Raw genomic sequence first — 18,796 nt, 5'->3', positions numbered from 1 at the left:
GACAGAGAGGGGGAAAAGGATAGTTTCTATCATTGTAGAAAAACCTAGCAAAGCCAACTGTTTCTAATTTTAGATACATAGCAACTTAAGTGTGATAGAATTTACACAATGTTCCTTCCCAGCCTTCCAAATACAGTAGCTCTGTTTCCACTCTCCAAATCATTAAAGCAACAATAAATCCTGTCACATTTCTACTCCACCACCATTTAATTTAAGGATTTTCTCTCAAATTCTCAACTCATGTTAGAAAATTTTGAGATTACTAATTCTAACTATATATTTTAAGGATTAGGAATTTCATAGCAAACAAAATTTTCTCACTTGTTATAATTTGGCAATGTGTGCTAATATCACTACTGAGAAATTAGCAATAACTTATTTAAAATAGGTAAGTACTTGCTATATTGTAACTGGTTAGCCTGGCAATGATTATCCTATTTTTTAAATACGATATTCACTAAATGAAGCAACATCATTTTAAATCTTAAAAATCATGTTAAACAACTTGATTATATATCACTTTTATATAATAAATAAAATTCATTCAATCTAGCTCACTGACTTGCCTAATCCCTATAATAATGAGCATGATACAGACATTTGAAATCACTAAAGTTACTGGCAAATAAAACAGCAATTTATTTCTGATAATAATGCTAGTATAATAACAAAACTTGGCAAAGACCCACTTTCCTCCTGCTTTATGGAATTAAAAAAATGATTTAGTTTCACAAAATGTAGCAAAATCGAGTAAAACTTTTTTTTGAAATCTTGAAATTTACTTAATGGTATTAAGAAAGAAAGTTTTCATTCAATAAATACATTTGGCATGGAATACCTCCTAATACCTTAATTTAAAATTTTTGGATGCATTTTGTACCTGCACTTTCAAGCGTAAGTTAAAATGTTAACATCTAGTTTTATAATCTTAATTTTTAAAAATAGGCTATTTTTAGTCTTCATGTTAGGAAAAAGCCCCCTCTGCATTTTCAATATTTTTAATCATGAGATTTATAAGCATTCCAAAGAACTAGGTATAAAAACAAGTTTTTGACCTGTTTGTTGGCCTAACAGCTTTCATGCATTCTGATCTGCTGTACTAAGAAAAATAAAAATAAAAATAGATGGCAAATATAACTTTGCCCTGTATGCTGCTATTCTTGTACTGGACATCAGAGTAAACAATTAAGCATTTTGCCCATTGTAATGAATCTTTTAGGATACAAGAGTATACCCACTGATTTACAACAAACAAAATCCATACCTACAAGAAACTTCTAGTTGCTTTTCAACGTGTTAGTGTTTAATGTGTGGAAAAAAATGTGTTAAAAATTCAGCTTTCAAAATCAAGTCACAAATACTTGTGATTATTGATCTCTTGTTAAATGACTGAATGAGAAAGTTAGACAAGCTTAAGCTTTCTTAAATTTTACACTATGCAAAGATGAAACATTATTTCAACAGGATGACCTTTGCATCAATAAGCTAAGTTTTAACTTTATTACTAGTCATCCACCCCCCAGCATTCATGTTAACTTTTTTTTTTTTGGTCTTTTTGAGACAGGGTGTCCTAGCCCCAGCTGTCCTGGACCTCACTATGTAGACCAGGGTGGCCTTGAACTCACAGAGATCTGCCTGCCTCTGCCTCCCGAGTGCTGGGATTAAAGGTGTGCACCACTACGCCCGGCTTAACTTTTACTTTTACAATGAAATCTTTAATTGAGATAGAGGCAACAGTGAACTTGATATGGAATACATCCTACAATTTTGTATCCATGTGCTTTAAATCACAGGCATAGATGCTAATTTCTATAGTTAAGTGAGTCAGCTATTCCAAGCATGAGCTCCATACAGTACAGAAATTTGTATCGTCCGTTTTGTTTTGTTTGACAATTTAGGAAGTCATTAGTCTACCAAAAAGATGTTCAAACCTATTATGAAGATTATTCACAATTAAGCTTTTTCTAACTTCTATTCACTATAATTCTATATGTCACAACCACAATAAGTCAATTTTTAGGTATGTGACTTTTTTTTTTCATCTCCTAAATAAAACTATAGAAAAAACCTGAGGTCTACAGATCTTAAAAATCAGACTTTTCCTTTGTGAGTTCAAGGCCAGCCTAGTCTACATACCGAGTTCCAGAAGGTCAGCTGGGGCTACAGAGAGACCCTGTCTCAAAAAGATCTAAAAAAAAAAAAAAAAAAAAAAAAATCTGGCTAGTCAGATGGCTCAGCAGGTGAAGTCACCTTCCACAAAAGCCAGGCAACCTGAACTTGTTAAAGGTGGAAGGAGAGAGCCAACTATACAAAGTTGTCCTCTAATATTGTATGTGACATCTGCCCCTCCACACAAAAGATAATATTTTTTTGTTAAATCAGACTACCATTTAACTGATCTTAGACTTAAGGGTGAGAATATAAAATTTAAGAAAACAGAAGTTTATTGCACATAGTAATTTCAAGGCCAAAAGTACTTTTTAATTTTATTACATTTTGTGATCATATAATCAAGATTTCTATTAAATTACATGTGAATTTTAACAATACACAAGGCATTAAGGTAGAGATTTTTAATTATAGAAAAAAAGGTCAAGACCCAGATAAGCTTAAAAATCTATAATCAAGGTATAAATCAAGCATCACCTATCTGCAATGCTTGGGATCCAAAGTGTTCCAGATTGTGTCTGGTATTTTGGAATACCCGTATATATGTAGTGGCAAAACTCATGGATGGGGCCCAATTCTAAATAAAAGTTTTATCTATGTTTCATACACAGCACATATACACATAATCTACAGGTAATTTCATGCAGTATTTTTAATGTGCCTGCATTTCAACTAAAACCATCACATGAGGACAAGTATAGAATTTTCCCGTTTCATGATTAAAAAAAAAAAAAACAACTTCTTGGTTTTGGAACATTTTGGATTTTCAGATTAAAGATGCTTAAGCTGTATTTAAAGTATAAAAATACCTAAAAGAGGAGGCATAATGTGATAACTATGATAAAAGAAGAGTAACACCCAGAAAACATAAGAAAATAAGTATTTTGAATTTAGGAGCAGCATAATAGAAGGAGGAAAACTACTATAGTATGTTCTGGAAACAGCAAGTTGTTCTATGGAAGGAAAGTAATACCAAGGGCAAGGTTACCTAGAAGCTAAGTTGGAGTCATTACAGAAGACCTGAATGCCAGCAGAAATGAGTAACAGAATAACAAGATGAGGGATAAGCCTCTAGAAACACCAAAAACTTACTAAGAGAGTAATCTGTACACAGAACTGGCTGGGAAATATTCAAAGGATAAATTACTGCCATCACCTTAATAAACAAGGAAGCTGTGGCCAAAAAGTAATGGCAGTTACCCCACAAAAGAGTGCACACAACCAACACAAATTGGTATAGTCTGCCAACTGATTAGCAAGACAACTGCTACAATAAAGAGAGGAATTCAAAATCACCAAAAGAGGCATCATAAGAAACTAGATTATCTTTAATAACAGAACTATTTAATTACGGTTTGTATTAAGTACATGGATAACAAAGGCAAAAACAAAAAGAATTTGGGAGAAAGAAAACTTAATAAGGTAAAATGAATGTTATTAATGGATGTTCTGATTATTAGAAACTACCTAAACTGAAATTTTTTAATTTATCCTCTAAATTACCTACTTTATATACCATAATTTATTATATCTTTCCACTACAACATCTGAGTAACTATAGTTATAAAATAATTAAAGAGACTCAGGAGGTAGTTCAGTTGGTAAAGTGCTTGCCAAACCTATATAAAATCCTACATTTGATCCCCAGCACCACACAAAACAAGGTGTGATGTCACATGCCCCCATCCAGGAAGTAAAAGAGGATCAGAAATTCCAGGTCATTTTTGGATACCTAGTGCCCTGTAGAGAGGAATACATAGTGCATACACAGCTTGGGATGATGACAAAAATAACATATATGTAGTAGAAAATAAAAATACCATCCTTTGCCCCAATCATTCATAATGAATATCTTTCCAACTCATTACATACTTATCATCTTCCTTTTTTGTTAATGGCTGCAAAAAGGCAATATTTAAAAATAAGGATTTTTTTTAATGTATATGAGTATATTGCCTGCATGTGTGTAAGTGCACCCATGTTGTACATTCCCATGGAGGACAGAAGATGGCACTGGATACACTGAAACTGGAGATAAAAACAGTTGTCAACTGCCATTTGGGTGCTGGGATTCAAACCCCAGTCTTCTGCAAGAGCAGCCAGTTCTCTTAACCACTAAGCTATCTCTCTAGCCCCGAAATTAAGAATGTTGAAATACAACAATATTTGTAAAAGACTACATTGATAAAGGATCAAATAACCTGTTTTACAGAATCAATCAGCTTCACTATCTACTTGGAAATAGAAGGTTTTTATTTCTTTACAACTGACACAAATATTTTTTCTTACTATAGGCAAGAAGGAAACAAAAAAAAAAATAAAACCCCATAAAATCTCTTTTCTTCCTTTCCTCAAAATAAAATGTAAAATAAGTAAATTAAAGGCAACTTTTGGAGAATATTTTCTTTACTCCTCAGAGACGGGCATTTGCATGTACTCCTGAGCATAGAGATGGCAGAACTCCAAAGAAACGGAGCATGAGAAGCTGTGGTGGCACATGTCTTTAATCCTGGCACTGAGAAAGCAGATGCAGGCAAGGTCTACAGAGCAAGCTCCTTGTCAGCTGGGACTACAGGGAGACCCTTTCTCAAAAAAGAGAGGGGATTGGGAGCTCTTATGTAATCCCCAAAAATCTTTTAGGGTTACCTCTTCAGAGGGTTCATGTTAGAAAGAAAGAAAGAAAGAAAGAAAGAAAGAAAGAAAGGAGAGAAAGAAAAAGAAAGAAAGGGAGTTAACTTGTAATAAATGTTACATAGAAAAAGAAGTCCAGGTGATCTCATAAAGACAACAATAAGGAGAAACAGTTCATAAAAGACTGAAAATATGAAGCTGGAGAGATGGCTCAGCACGTGCTCTTCCAAAGGACCCAAGTTTGGTTACCAGCACCCATGTCTATTGGCTCACAACCACTTCTAACTCCACCTTCAAGGATCCAACACCCTTTTCTGGCCTCTGCAGGCACCCACACAGGGATGATACATTCACTCACATAGACACACTTATATACATTTTTTTAAAAAGATTAATTTTTTAATGACCTAAAATACTCAAGGATACTTGGCTCCCAGAGAAATAGGTTAGAGTGAACAGATGAAAATTAACTTGAAGACTGATGTCTTTCCAAAAATCATTCAAATTAATGAAATATACTCCAGCTGGCATGCTGGACATATTTGAAATAGAATAATAGGCACTGTACCATGAAAAGTACAAGTGTTAGAATATTAAAATGATTTGTAGATGATAGGGACAGCATGGTATCACAATACAGAAACAAATGGAAAAGTGGGCTTAATACTAACACAAAAGATATCATCTAAGGGATACTAATTTTTGCAAATGAAAAAGTGTTGGGCAAACTCAATGCTAAAACCTACGAAAATAACCCTGAGTATCTCTACCACTCTTGTCACACATTATTTCACAGACTCCAATAAGCTATATCCTTGGCTTTCAAGCATGACAGCTTTGTACTTCCACCAGCAGGTGGTAAAAGGAGCTGTCATTCCTGTCACTGCCACCAATATCAACTCTCTACCACTATCAAATCCTACAGCATCACTAAGATAAAGGAGAGCTAAGTCTGGGAACGAGGTCATTTTCCTCACCCTGTTTCCATTAATGCAGTATGTCACATTTTTCTGAGCAGCTTTAAGCAAAACCAACTACCAAAGTACATCTACCTATTTTTCAGGATGAAAAGAAAAAGCACCAAAACAGAATAATAAGGTTATGAAGAAATTACTTTCCCTTTAAAATGTATGTTATAGATATGTAATACTCAAAATGGTTGGAAATTTTTAATTTATAATTCAATATAAAACTGTTCATGTTAATCCTAAAAAATGAGAACTCAGCACACTAAACATAGACTACAGGACTAGGAAGCATAAATGGGACTGCAGAGAGTGAGACAGATATATCAGCCCATGATAGTATTTATGATTCCATGTCATAAACTATATGGGGGCTATTTGGACTAGGTATATACAATATTATATGTTGACTGGATAGAGAAAATCACTGTCATATTCGTGCCATAGGGCCAATTACCATGGAAAAATTAGCCAGTCATGGTGGCTAATCCCACCACTCCAGAGGCAGACACAGGTGGGTCTCTAAGAGTTCAAGGCCAGCCTGGTTCCATAGAGCCATAGAACATTCCAAACCATCCAGGACTATGCAGTGAAATCATATCTCTAAAAAACATTTTTTAATTAAATTAAATTTACCTACTATTCCATACTTTAATAGTTTGCTTCCCAATTCTTTAAAATCCTAGAAAACTACCTTACTGTATAAAGCTGTCTTAAAAGTACACACTACAAAAACTTTTCTAATGCTCCACCTATAAGTGCTTGATATATACTAACTCATCAGTAATAGTACAATTGAAAGTGAATAATTTTTAAGATTCTGAGCCTACTGCTCTACCATGCTTAGAAAAATATTGCTCAAAATGTAGTCAACCTGGGGCTAGAAAGATGGTGTGCAAGATAGCTTTAGTGTCAACTTGACACACCTGGGTTGAGGGAGCCTCAATTGGGGAATTACCTCTATTGGACTGGCCTGTGGCCATGTCTGAGGGCCTTCTTCTTGATGTGGGAGCCCCCAGCCCACTGGGGGGGGGGCCATGCCTGGGCAGGTGGGCCTGTGTTGCATAAGAAACTAGGCTGAGCAGGGGCCAGGGGAGCAAGCCAGTAAGCATTGTTCCTCCATGGCCTGTGCTCCAGCTCCTGCCTCCAGGTTCCTGCCCTGAGTTCCTACCTTGGGCTCCCTGATGAACTGTGACCCAGGAGATGTAAGATAAATAAACCCTTTCCTCCCCAAGTTGGTAGTGTTCAGAGTGTTTTGTCACAGCAATGAAGAACAACCTAGGACAGGTGGCTCAGCAGTTAAGAGCACTGGCTGCTCTTGCAGAGAACCCAGGTTCAGTTCCCAACACCCACATGATGGCTAACAACCATCAGTAACTCCAGTTCCAGGGAATCTAACACCTTTATCTGTCCTCTGCAGGCACTATACATCATGGGTGAACTTACATGCCTGTAGGCATAACAATCATACACATAATATAAAAATAAATAAATAATTAAAAAGAAATAATAAAATACCTATAAATAAATAAATGTAGACAACCTATATCAGAATCCTCAACAGTGCATTGTTTAAAATGCCAATTCTGAGCCAGGTGTGGTGATACACACCTTTAATCTCAGCACTTAGGATGCAGGGGCAGGTGGCTCTCTGTGAGTTCAAGGTCAGCCTGGTCTACATATCAAATTCTAGGCCAGCTAGAGCTATAGGGAAACCTTGTCTCAAAATGACCAATACATAAATAAATAAATAAATAAATAAATAAATAAATAAATAAATAAATAAATAAATAAATAAAATGCCAACTCTTGGGCCAGCAAGATGGCTAAGCAGGAAAAGGACATTGCTGCCAAGTCTCATGACCTAAATTTAATCTCTGGGACCCAGGTGGTAGAAAGGGAGAACTAACTTCTGCAAGTTATCCTCCAACCTCCGTCATATGTGCCATGGCACACATACATGCCCACACACATACATACATGTGTACAATAAATAAATAATAAACAAATGTAATATAATTAATTAATTAATTAAAATGAAATAAAATGCTAATTCTGGGCCCTTCTGACTTTCAACAATTTTAGCCCTAAAATACCCATGTTAAGTAACTACTCGCAAGTGATCTGTGTGTTCAAGTTTCAGAATCACTACTTTAATCCTGTCAGACCAGCTCCAGCTGGAAGTCTCAGCCACTCCAGAGGCTGAGGCAAAATGATCCTGAAACTCAGAAACTGGAGGACCAGCTTGAGCAACAACAATATAGCAAGAAACCATCACAGAGAAAGTGGGTGAGGAGGAGAAAGCTAGGGTGGCTGTTAATTTGACTATCAAAAGACTACACAAAAAGGTATTCTCAGGTAACTAATAAATGAAAAGTCATATATGCAGTTTGTTCTGAACTCAATTCATATCACACAGTCTTCTTTAAAAGTTTTAATTCATTTTTGGTTACTTAATTATACATATTATAATCCAGCAGGACAGTACCTTCCTAGGGATAAATTTTTTTTTTTAATGTGTATGTGTTGCCTGCATGTATGTAAGTGCACCCATATAGTACAATCCCTGCAGAGGACAAAAAAAAGTTTTGGATCTCCGGAACTAGAGTTACGGACAGTTGTTAGCTGTGATGTGCGTGCTGGGATTTGAACACCCACATAGTGGGTACTTTTAACCACTGAGCCATCTTTCCAGCTCAGAATATTGTTTTTATAAATAAGTTATTCAAACAAAACATCTTACAGATCCATTATCCCAGCTTGTTGGAAGTCTTTAGGAGGATCTCAAGTTCAAGACCTGGGTTACAGTTCAAGTCCAGCCAGGGTAATTGAGACCACCCCCCCCCCTTTTTTTTAAGACAGCGTTTCCCTGTAGCCTCAGCTGACCTGGAACTCAGTATGTAGACCAGGCTTGCCTTGATTCTACAGAGATCTGCCAGGCTCTGCCTCCAAAATGCTGGGATTAGAGGCATATGCTGCCACCACACACACACACACACACACACAAACACACACACACACACACACACACACACACCACAACAGCATCCTTTTTAACACTCTCACTAAAATGTTTTCTAACAATGTTGATATGATCTTATAACTCTTTTGCTTTTTGTATTTTCCTGACTCACTCATAGAATCAAGCAATGAAAGCTTAGTACTATTAAAAATACACTGTTAGTGAATAGAATTTGATGATATGAAGACAACAATCAAGCAACTGAATATGGCTGCCTTACAGGAAAATATTTGCAGAATAAAATAGAATACATACCAAATGAATTTGGTATATAAGATTTCCTGGAGTTTTGTAAGTGCCCTGAAATTGAAAACAAACTATCATACCATTTATATTAACAAAAATATTTTTTGGTTTTAAAACATAATTTCTCAAACTATATGTTTCTAAAAGCTTAATGAATAACATATATCACAGGACTCAATAAGCAGAGTCACAAAATACCCAGCACTGTCAAACAGCAGCAATCATAAACCCTAGTTACCATAGTATACAGGTCTGTTATCTAGTGAGCACTAATAAAACCATACCACAAATCATAAATTCTAGCTAGCAAAATGCACAAGTCTATTATCTTGAAAGCACTAAAAAAATATATAAAAGTACTTTTAAATGGCTCATTACGATAGCATTCAGCCCTCATGCCAAATTTGAGCATTTATGAAATGTTTGGGTTTTATGTGCTTACAAAAGTGGCAGAGATAAGACAAATATGTCAACCTTGGTATCATAGGCACAATATAATAAAAGTACAAACCAAGAGCAATGAGGCTCAAAGGAAAAGGAGTACATGTAGCTAAGTAAGCTGTGGAAAGAAATGGCATCAGAGCAAGAAGAGCATGATCACACAGAGACAGCATGAACAAGTATATGAAGGCAAGAAAGCAAACTGAGTGGTACCCAAACTACATACAGGAAGGCAGAGAAAAGGCAGAAAAATAGGTTACAATCATGTTTAGTCACACACACACACATATAACACACACACAAAAAAAAATAAGACATAATTCAGTTCAATGAATGTCTTCCTAGGTTTAAGCACATGTGAGGGCATCAAAAAAAAAATGTACTTCCACTTGCTATTTCTATTACCAAGTTCAGGCCCTCACTATGTAGACCACTGTGAGGTGAAGTCACAATCAGAGACCAGCAATCTCTCACAATTTTCATTTTTCTCTCCCAGAAGTATGAATCCACTCATTTTCATCCCCCAATTATACTAGATTTGCTACTACTCTTTACTGAAATCTAAAATATAATATAATATTTAATAGAAAATAATTTAGGAGCTGGGAGATAGTTTAGAGGTTTAGCGCACTGGTTGCTCTTGGAGAAGACCCAACAATTGTTTTCCTACTTTAAAACTATAAAGGAAGAAAGCACTCAGAAATCTAACTGCAAATTGTTCTAAGTGAAAAACAACTAAAATGCAATAACAAATTCAATCCCTAAGATTTGAAAGTGTGAGGATTGGAGAGATGGGCTCAGCCATTAGGAGGACTTACTGCTCGATCAAAGGATCAGAGTTCAGCTGTCTGAGGTAAACTTAACCAAATAATAGCTGTTTGTATTTTGGCTCTTACAGGAGCCATTTTAGAAATAAATACCTTCTCTTGATTGAAGAAAATGAAAATACAAAAGAACAAGAAGCAGCTGTCAAATTTATAAGTTTTGAGTCACTCCCCCACGTCTGATGCCTCCGTTAATTTTGACTACTAATCACCATCACCATTTGACTGCACCATTGATCAGGAAGAAAAAATTGAACATGTTGCCAGTCACTGTCTGCCCCAGAAGGACCTTTATACTACTGAAGAGGAAGCTGATACCCTTTTCCCTAGAAAATTGATGTCCCATGATGAGATGGAGGATAGTAGAGGCAGAGGTACTAGAGTAAAGAAGAAACGGAAGAAAAATGAGCAAGGAGAGCAAGAGGGAACAGCCAAGGGCCGTAAGGACAGAGAGCCCAAGGCAATAAGGAAACAAGAGCCTAAGAAGGAAAAGAACCCAGGCAAGCCAAGGAGACCAAGGAGTCCATGCAGAAAGATGATGATGTGAGGAAGACACAAACCCCAGGAGGCCTAGGATCCCAGGGAGGCCAAGAAGGGGAGCTGCAGGCCCACGCAGCCAGGACAAAGTCCAAGAAGGCCAGCAAGGAGCAACCCCAGCAGAGAGAAAGAGAGAAAATGAAACCTCAGTAGAGAGTTTAGAACTGGATCAGGGTCTGTTGAACCCATCCCTGTGGAGTCCTGAGGAGACCACTGAGTCTGCAGACAACTAGAAATGGTGCTCAAGACGTCAAGTGACCACACAGAAAATACAGTGAAGACCTGGACTTCAAAGTGGTGGATGATGATGGGGAAACAATTGCTGTTCTTGGAGCTGGCTGAACATCTGCACTCTCAGCTTGTATCCTGGCCTCGCAGGCAGAGGTACAGCCTTTGTTTGACATTGGCTCAAAAGTCATCCTGGCCTACTTGAAAGAGTTGTTCTATGGCTCCTCACTGAAGCCTAAGTTAGATCACTTCTGTTGATAGCCTTTGGATGGCTTCCTACGAATGTAGAATAAAATTCAGAGTCCTTATTATACTTTTAAAAAAAGACCAGAGTTCAGATCCCAGCACCCATATTGGGGGTGGGGGGCGGTCAGCAGGGATGGAGGGTCACAAATGGCTGTAACTCCAACTCTGAGGGATTCAGCTTCTGTGGATCCATGCACACAAACACACACAAATAAATAAATAAATCTTGAAAACTGAAAGACAGAAAGAGAGAGAGAGAGAGAGAGAGAGAGAGAGAGAGAGAGAGAGAGAGAGAGAGAGAGAGAGAAGGAGGGAGGGGGAGAGAAAATGTATGAGTAGTCAATCAAAACACAAAAGGAAATCCATAAAAGACAAAAGGAAATCCATAAAAGATTGAACCAAATAAGACCAATGCTATGAAATAAGGAACCTCTAAATATGGAAGTGACAGGTTATTCATAAGATAACTAAATTGTGAAACACAGTTAAATGCTTATCCATACCTAGAGTCAGTACTTTTCACAACTCCAGGAAGAACATTTCATGTGATGTTCCAGGCAACAGTAAATGGTACTGCTTGAATAAGACGTGGTTGCTATGTGGGCAACTATACTCAAATAGCATACAAATAGATAAAAGTGAAAATGTAACAATATTTGAAGAATACAGAGGAGAATAATTTTGAAATACTGTGGCAAGAAACAAAAGTAACCCATTTGGTATACACCTAACACATATAATTAGAAAGAGTTAAATGAGACATTAAAAAACAACAAATAAAACTGGAAATGTTTTCCTAGTCTATATAAAGCAAATATACCTCTATTAGCAAGAATATCCACAAATCAACATGATGAAAGAACACAGTTAAATGACCAATGGAAAACAATGACAAATAAAAAAAGCTATTCAACCATAGACAACAGAAACAAATTCAAGTTAGAATTTTAAAACAGAATATACCATTTTCACATTAGAAAGAATTTTTAAGATTTATGTTATTTATTGTGTTTCTGTGTATGTGGAGGTGTGTGCATACCATAGCACATGTTTGAAGGTCAGAGTACAACTTTCAAGGATCAGTTATATCCTTCCCGCTTTATGTGTGCCCTAGGGATCAAACTCAGGTTGTTAGCCTTGCATAACAAGTGCTTTTATACACTGGGCCAATTTGCCAGCCCAGAAAATAATTTTTAAACGCCAATGACTACTAATTTGACAAAGCTATATGTATGCTCCTTCAAATTTCATTTTGAAATAACAAGCAAGCATTAAACATAACATCTGGAATATGAAATTTAACTTCTAAATTTTAACCTACAGAAACAATGGAAAAGGTCTGCAAGGATGTTATATTCAAGGATGCCATCAAAATACTATTTACAATAATGAAAAATATGAATTATGAAAACAGGTAATAATGGTAGATTATTTACAAAATTGTTGGGTAATTTGCAAGCAAATATTACCTAGCTGACTTAGTCCATATTCTGTTGCTAAAAGAGTATCTAAGAATGGACAATTTATAAAGGAAAGAAATTCATTCAGCCCATAGTGATAGAACCTAGGTGTCCACATACTGCCTCGCAACATGATAAAAGAAATGGAAGTGGGCACATGCAAAACAAAACAAACAAAAGAAGTGGCCCCACATTATGAAAAACCACTTTCACAGTAACTGATCCAGGTCCAGGACAGAGACATTAATTCCTCTGAAGGAGATAATCACCTCTTAAAAGTCTCACCTCCCAGCACTGCCACAAAGAAATCAAATTTAAACCTGAGTTTTGAAGAAGACAAGCCATATTCAAATCACTATACTAGCAATTAAAATAAGGACACAGATTTATGTGTGTTAACATGGAAGCATGTCTTCAATGCAAAGCAAAAGACAGTATTATAAGCTGGGCGTGGTGGTACATGCCTTTGATCTCAGCACTTGGGAGGCAGAAGCACATAGATCTCTGTGAGTTCAAGGCCAGTCTGGTTTACATAGTGAGTTCCAGGCTGTGGCTACAAGGAGACCCTGTCTTAAAAAGACAAACAAAACACAACAAAAACCCAAAACCAAAACCCTCACAGTGTGAAAACTTACCTAAATCTTCCAATAATTAAGCCAATCGCCAATCTTATTTTGATATATCACAGTGAAAGATTTATCGTCCTCTTTTTTTTTTTTTTTTTTTTTTTTTTTTTAAAAAAAAAAAAAAAAAAAAAAAAAAAAAAAAAAAAATGTAGTGCCAACAAGATGGCTCAAGTTCGTAAAGGCACTTACCATCAAGCCCCACAACCTGAATTTGATACCTAGGACTCCTGCAAATTGTCATTTGAACTCCACATGTGTATTATGTTATACACACATGCACAAACACATACACACACACAAATATAATTTTTAAAGCGCAATCCTCAATATAAAAAAATGAAAAACATACACCTAGCATCCATGAAAGAGGTATCATTACATTACATTTTAAAAAATATTTTATCATTTTTATTTTATATGTATGAGTGTATTCCCTGCATGTATGTACGTTGCATCCATGTCCTACAACTCCTGGAGAGGTCAGAAGAGGGTATTGAATCTCCTGGCACTAGAGTTATAGATGGTTGTTAGCCATGATGTGGGTGCTGGGAATCGAACCCAGGTCTTCTTCAAGAGCATTCAATGCTCTTAACTGATGGGCCATTTCTCTAGCCCTACATTACATTTTTTTTTTTAAGTTCTTCCAGTAATAAAATTTCTCTACCCCAGCTGGAGAGATAGGTCAGCAATTAAGAGTACATTGCTCTTGAGAGGACCTGAATTCTATTCCCACACCCATGCTGGGCAGCCCAAAACTATCTGTACCTCCAGCTCCAGAAGATCTAATGCCACTGACCTCCGTGGTCTCCAGCACTCGTGTGCACTTGCCCACACACAAAAACACATATCTAAATCTCTTTTTAAAGGAGTAAATTGTTTTTAAAAAGGATTTACCGTGATATTTCCTCTCAATAAGTATTTCAAAAACGGTTTTCATTTTCCTTAAGTATTTTTAATTTTCCTTCAGTGCCCGTTTCTAACTTGAAAATCTGTATAGTAATATTTCACTATTTTATTCCCAGAAAATAAATCTATGAAAAAGGCCAGACAAACAGATCAATCTCTATACCATGCTATTCTGAGCATGACACCATCTTGACGCATGCCCTAAAATAAATTAGTCACAAGATATATCTGTAGATAAGTAACTCAGGCATTTTGAGTTACATAGTATAAACTGGATTTTAGAAAATGGCTTTGCTAGATATAATTTGAGGAATTATTTTCCAAAGTGAACTTGTGCTTACCATAATCAATAAGGAAAAAAATATATAAGTTGTCACTCATTCAACTTTCAAGAGAATCCCAGCTATGATAATAAAAACCATTTTATCAACACAATCTTCCCTTTATACATGACAGGCCCCACTTCCATTCATCAAAAAGGACTCTAAGTTCCTAACACAGAAATGAGAACAAAAGGATAAAACTTGGTCCCGTTTTACCTAATGTCTCTCAGAAGATCATGCCTGTATGCTCATTCTTCACATGACACCAACTTGCAGAATTCTAAAGTATAACTACAATCATAAGTCTACTCTGAAGCCTTCTAACTTAACTGTAAGCTTATTTCATTTTACCAACCCAAGAGTGATGATCTACTTCATGCTCTTCCTGTATTTTCTGTACAGAGTAACGTGATATATTACACATTACAATGAGAAGCACAGCACCCACCTAGCCTTCCGTCACAGTGTCACACTTAGACTCAAAGCCACAACTAAGGAAGGAACAATCAGTAAATAAACCCATAGTTATGGGGACTGTTTTTGTACATCGGAGACATAATTTAATTTGTTTAATTAACATTATAGTGAGATAGGCTACAATGGAAAAAAGTTTAGTGGTTTCAGCATCAAACAGAAAACACCAAAAAGAAGCAAGAAATTAAAAATTTAGATAATTACGGACTTGAAGAACTTTACACAAAATGAATTATTTTCAACTTTAAAAGTTCTAGCAATGGGCAGCTGGCAAAAATACACAACATTAGTAATCAATCAGATGAATAAAACATAGAAATGCCACTGCCAACTATGCAATGTATTAAAAAGAATGTTCTAATGTTCACATTAAGTGAGCTGCTTGTTTTTGTCTGGATATTCTGAAACTGTGACACGACAATGACAGATAACATAGGATTTTAGGTGCTACTGCTTCCGTTACTTAAACATAAGAGAGGTTTGTGAATATGTGTGTGTTGTTTCATTACCTCCACCACATGGAAACCTAGACCTTTTGGATTTGAGCGCAGCATCACCCCCACCTGGTGGTGGCTGAACCAAGGCACATAAGCAATTTAAAGACACAAAACCAAAGTCAAAAATACTTGCTAAAAATGTTTATCTATGTAAAAACACTATGGATGTAAAACTGCATAATGAATTCCCTATGGGAAAGTTTTGTAGCATTTAAAAAAAAAACATATCAACTCAGACCTATAAGACAAAGATACTACTAGAAACAGGTCCATGATATATTTAGGACCTTTCTATCAATCTACAATTGTAATACATTTGAAATAAAACATCCTAAAATTTTCACATCTATATTAATAGATATCTCAAAAGACCCAAATATGAGTAAATACGATTTCAGCCACCTGATATTTGATAAGGGGGCCAAGAACATTAACTGGAGGAAAGACAGCACGTTCGGTAAATGGTGCTGGCAAAACTGGATCTCCACCTGTAGAAGAATGAAACTAAACCCCTATCTTTCACCCTGCACAAAAGTCAATTCCAAATGGCTCAAAGACCTCAATGTAAAGCCTGAAACTCTGAAACTATTAGAAGAAAACATTGGGAATAACCTACAAGACATAGCTGTAGGAAAGGATTTTCTAAACCGGACATCAATTGCCCAGGAAACAAGGGCAAGAATTAATAAATGGGGCCTCATTAAACTAAAAAGTTTCTGTACATCAAAGGAGACAACCAAGGAAACAAACAGAAAACCCACAGAATGGGAGAAAATCTTCACCAGCGACACATCCGACAGAGGTTTAATAACCAGAATTTATAATGAACTCAAAAAACAGAGAACCAAGACAAGAAGCAACCCAATTAAAAGATGGGCTAAGGAGCTGAACAGAGAGTTCTCAAAAGAAGAAATAAAGACAGCTATGAAACACTTTAAAGATGTTCAACATCCCTAATAATTAGGGAAATGCAAATTAAAACCATTTTAAGATTTCATCTTACCCCAGTCAGACTGGCTAAGATCAAGAAAACAAATGATACCAAATGTTGGAGAGGCTGTGGGGAAAGGGGAACACTCATCCACTGCTGGTGGGGCTGCAAACTTGTTCAACCCCTATGGAAAGCAGTGTGGAGAACTCTTAAAAAACTACAAATGAACCTACCATTTGACCCAGTTATACCACTCCTTGGCATATACCCAAAGAACTCATCCTATCACAGAGACACTTGTACATTCATGTTTGTTGCTGCTCTTTTCACAATAGCTAAGAGATGGAAGCAACCTAAGTGTCCCTCAATTGATGAGTGGATAATGAAAATGTGGTTCATTTATATGACTCAGCAGTAAAGGAGTTTGACTCAGCAGTGAAGAAAGATGAAATCATGAAATTTGCAGGTAAATGGATGGAACTAGAAACTGTTATACTAAGTGAAGTAACACAGACTCAGAAAGAAAGTCGACATATGTTCCCCCTCATATGTGGATCCGAGAACCAGACTCTGATAAGTAAGTATGCAACCAGACATAACTACAGAAACCAGGATAATGGAAAGGAACCAGGGAGGTAAAGGAAAAGAAATAACCTGAAAGAGAAAAACAGTAGGAAATAGACCTTAATAAGGGAGATATGGATAAAAAAACCTTGGGTTAGTTTAACGGGTGGGGGGGGGGAACAGTATACAAGGAACCTAGGGCATAAAGGGAAAGAAGGAGCCCAAGAGAGGTAGGACCACAGGAGAAGGGTATTATTATGGAAGAAAGGGGGGCAATGGGGGCACCTTAAGTGGGAAAACCATGATGGAGGGGTGAGACAATGTGAGAGATAAACAATGCCTAGCTACCTTTGAAAACCAGTGAGAACCATATTACTCCTACAACCTACTGACAAATTATACATAGGAGATCAAGAAATGTATGTCCAGGTAAGGTTTATCTGAGAACAATTGGTCTTTGCCTAAGATTTATCTACATGACACACAGTAATTAAAAATACAAGACTGGTGGAACTAACCTTCTTGGGTGTTTAACAGACATACTTTGAGGTCTATAATAATTTGGTCAGAGGGACATAAAAGACACTTTTTGATCCTTGCCCTCCTAGGTCGACTAGTTCTAGGGAACTATGAGCATCTCTCAAAATGTTCTACAATGGTGGTGGGTCACCTGTCCTCTTGATCAAGGAGGCTGAGGAGACCCACCAGATGGACTTGAACCAGTGTCCAGTCTACAAAGAGGAGGATCAACACAGAGGAATCATTTCCTCCATGCTTTGGAGCGAAGCCAACCACAGTCAAGCAGGACCTTTGACTTATTTTCACATAGGCAGAAATGGCAATAGACTATGAAGATTAATTATTTAGCAAATGCTTGTTTTCTGTTTGCAAGAATCTCTGGTGGACAGAGTCAATGAGCGACCACCCCTATCATCCTGAATCTTGCTGAGTTGTAAAAAGGAAAGAACTGAACGTTCTGGAGCCAGTTGTATGCTGTAGAATGACTGTTGCTTGAAGAGAAGGCTGTAGGAGGGAAAATATATAAAAGTAAAAATCATATAAGGATGATAAGAAAAAAATGGGTGGAAAGGAATTGCAAATCCACTACTGCTGCTACTGTTGTCGTTGTTGTGTGTGTCGTGTAAGAGATACATCTGAGAAGTTCATTTTATTGCATCAAAATGTCTGAAAACTGAATCAGCGACAACTGTTGGAGAAAACAGGACTCTCAGGATAGAACACTTCATTTTTAGTTTAAATGACGTCCAGATATTCTTGGCTTTTTACAATAAAGACATTTTCTGGCCCACACAATTTGTGCACCTCAGGTTAGCTTTGGGCTTTGGTGTTTGCTTAGTGGTTCCTGATGGCTAGAAACTTGGTTGTCTGGCTGTCCTATCAGCGAGCTTCTGGGATTGGTCATCAAATGCTCAAAATTTCTTGACCATAACTAGTCATGCATCGGAATCAGAGATAGGCAGGAAGTATACCATCACCATGTGCTGTGAAGATAAACACCTGGAAATATTTGATGAACAACATAAAGAAACGAAATGGAGATCTTTTTCAAAGTTTAAAACCTCATTTAATTTTATGTCTCACAGGGTTTATACGGAGTACAATATTGCATAACTGTAATAATTCAACTGTAAACCTAAAAATTTACAGCCAATTTTGAAAGAGATGCATCTTAGCTCTGGAAATTT

The 18,796-nt window shown here is 36.6% G+C and overlaps 1 protein-coding gene across 1 annotated transcript in view; it reads right to left on the bottom strand.

The window, feature by feature from the left end:
- Cog5 (component of oligomeric golgi complex 5) overlaps nucleotides 1-18,796 on the bottom strand; it is a gene marked incomplete in the record, with an annotated part of 398,569 nt that overhangs the window by 335,409 nt on the left and 44,364 nt on the right.

This window comes from Nannospalax galili, unplaced genomic scaffold (genome assembly GCF_000622305.1).
Source record: "Nannospalax galili isolate Female #2095 unplaced genomic scaffold, S.galili_v1.0 scaffold312, whole genome shotgun sequence".
Taxonomy (NCBI): domain Eukaryota; kingdom Metazoa; phylum Chordata; class Mammalia; order Rodentia; family Spalacidae; genus Nannospalax; species Nannospalax galili.
This window is presented reverse-complemented; position numbering and strand designations above follow the sequence as displayed.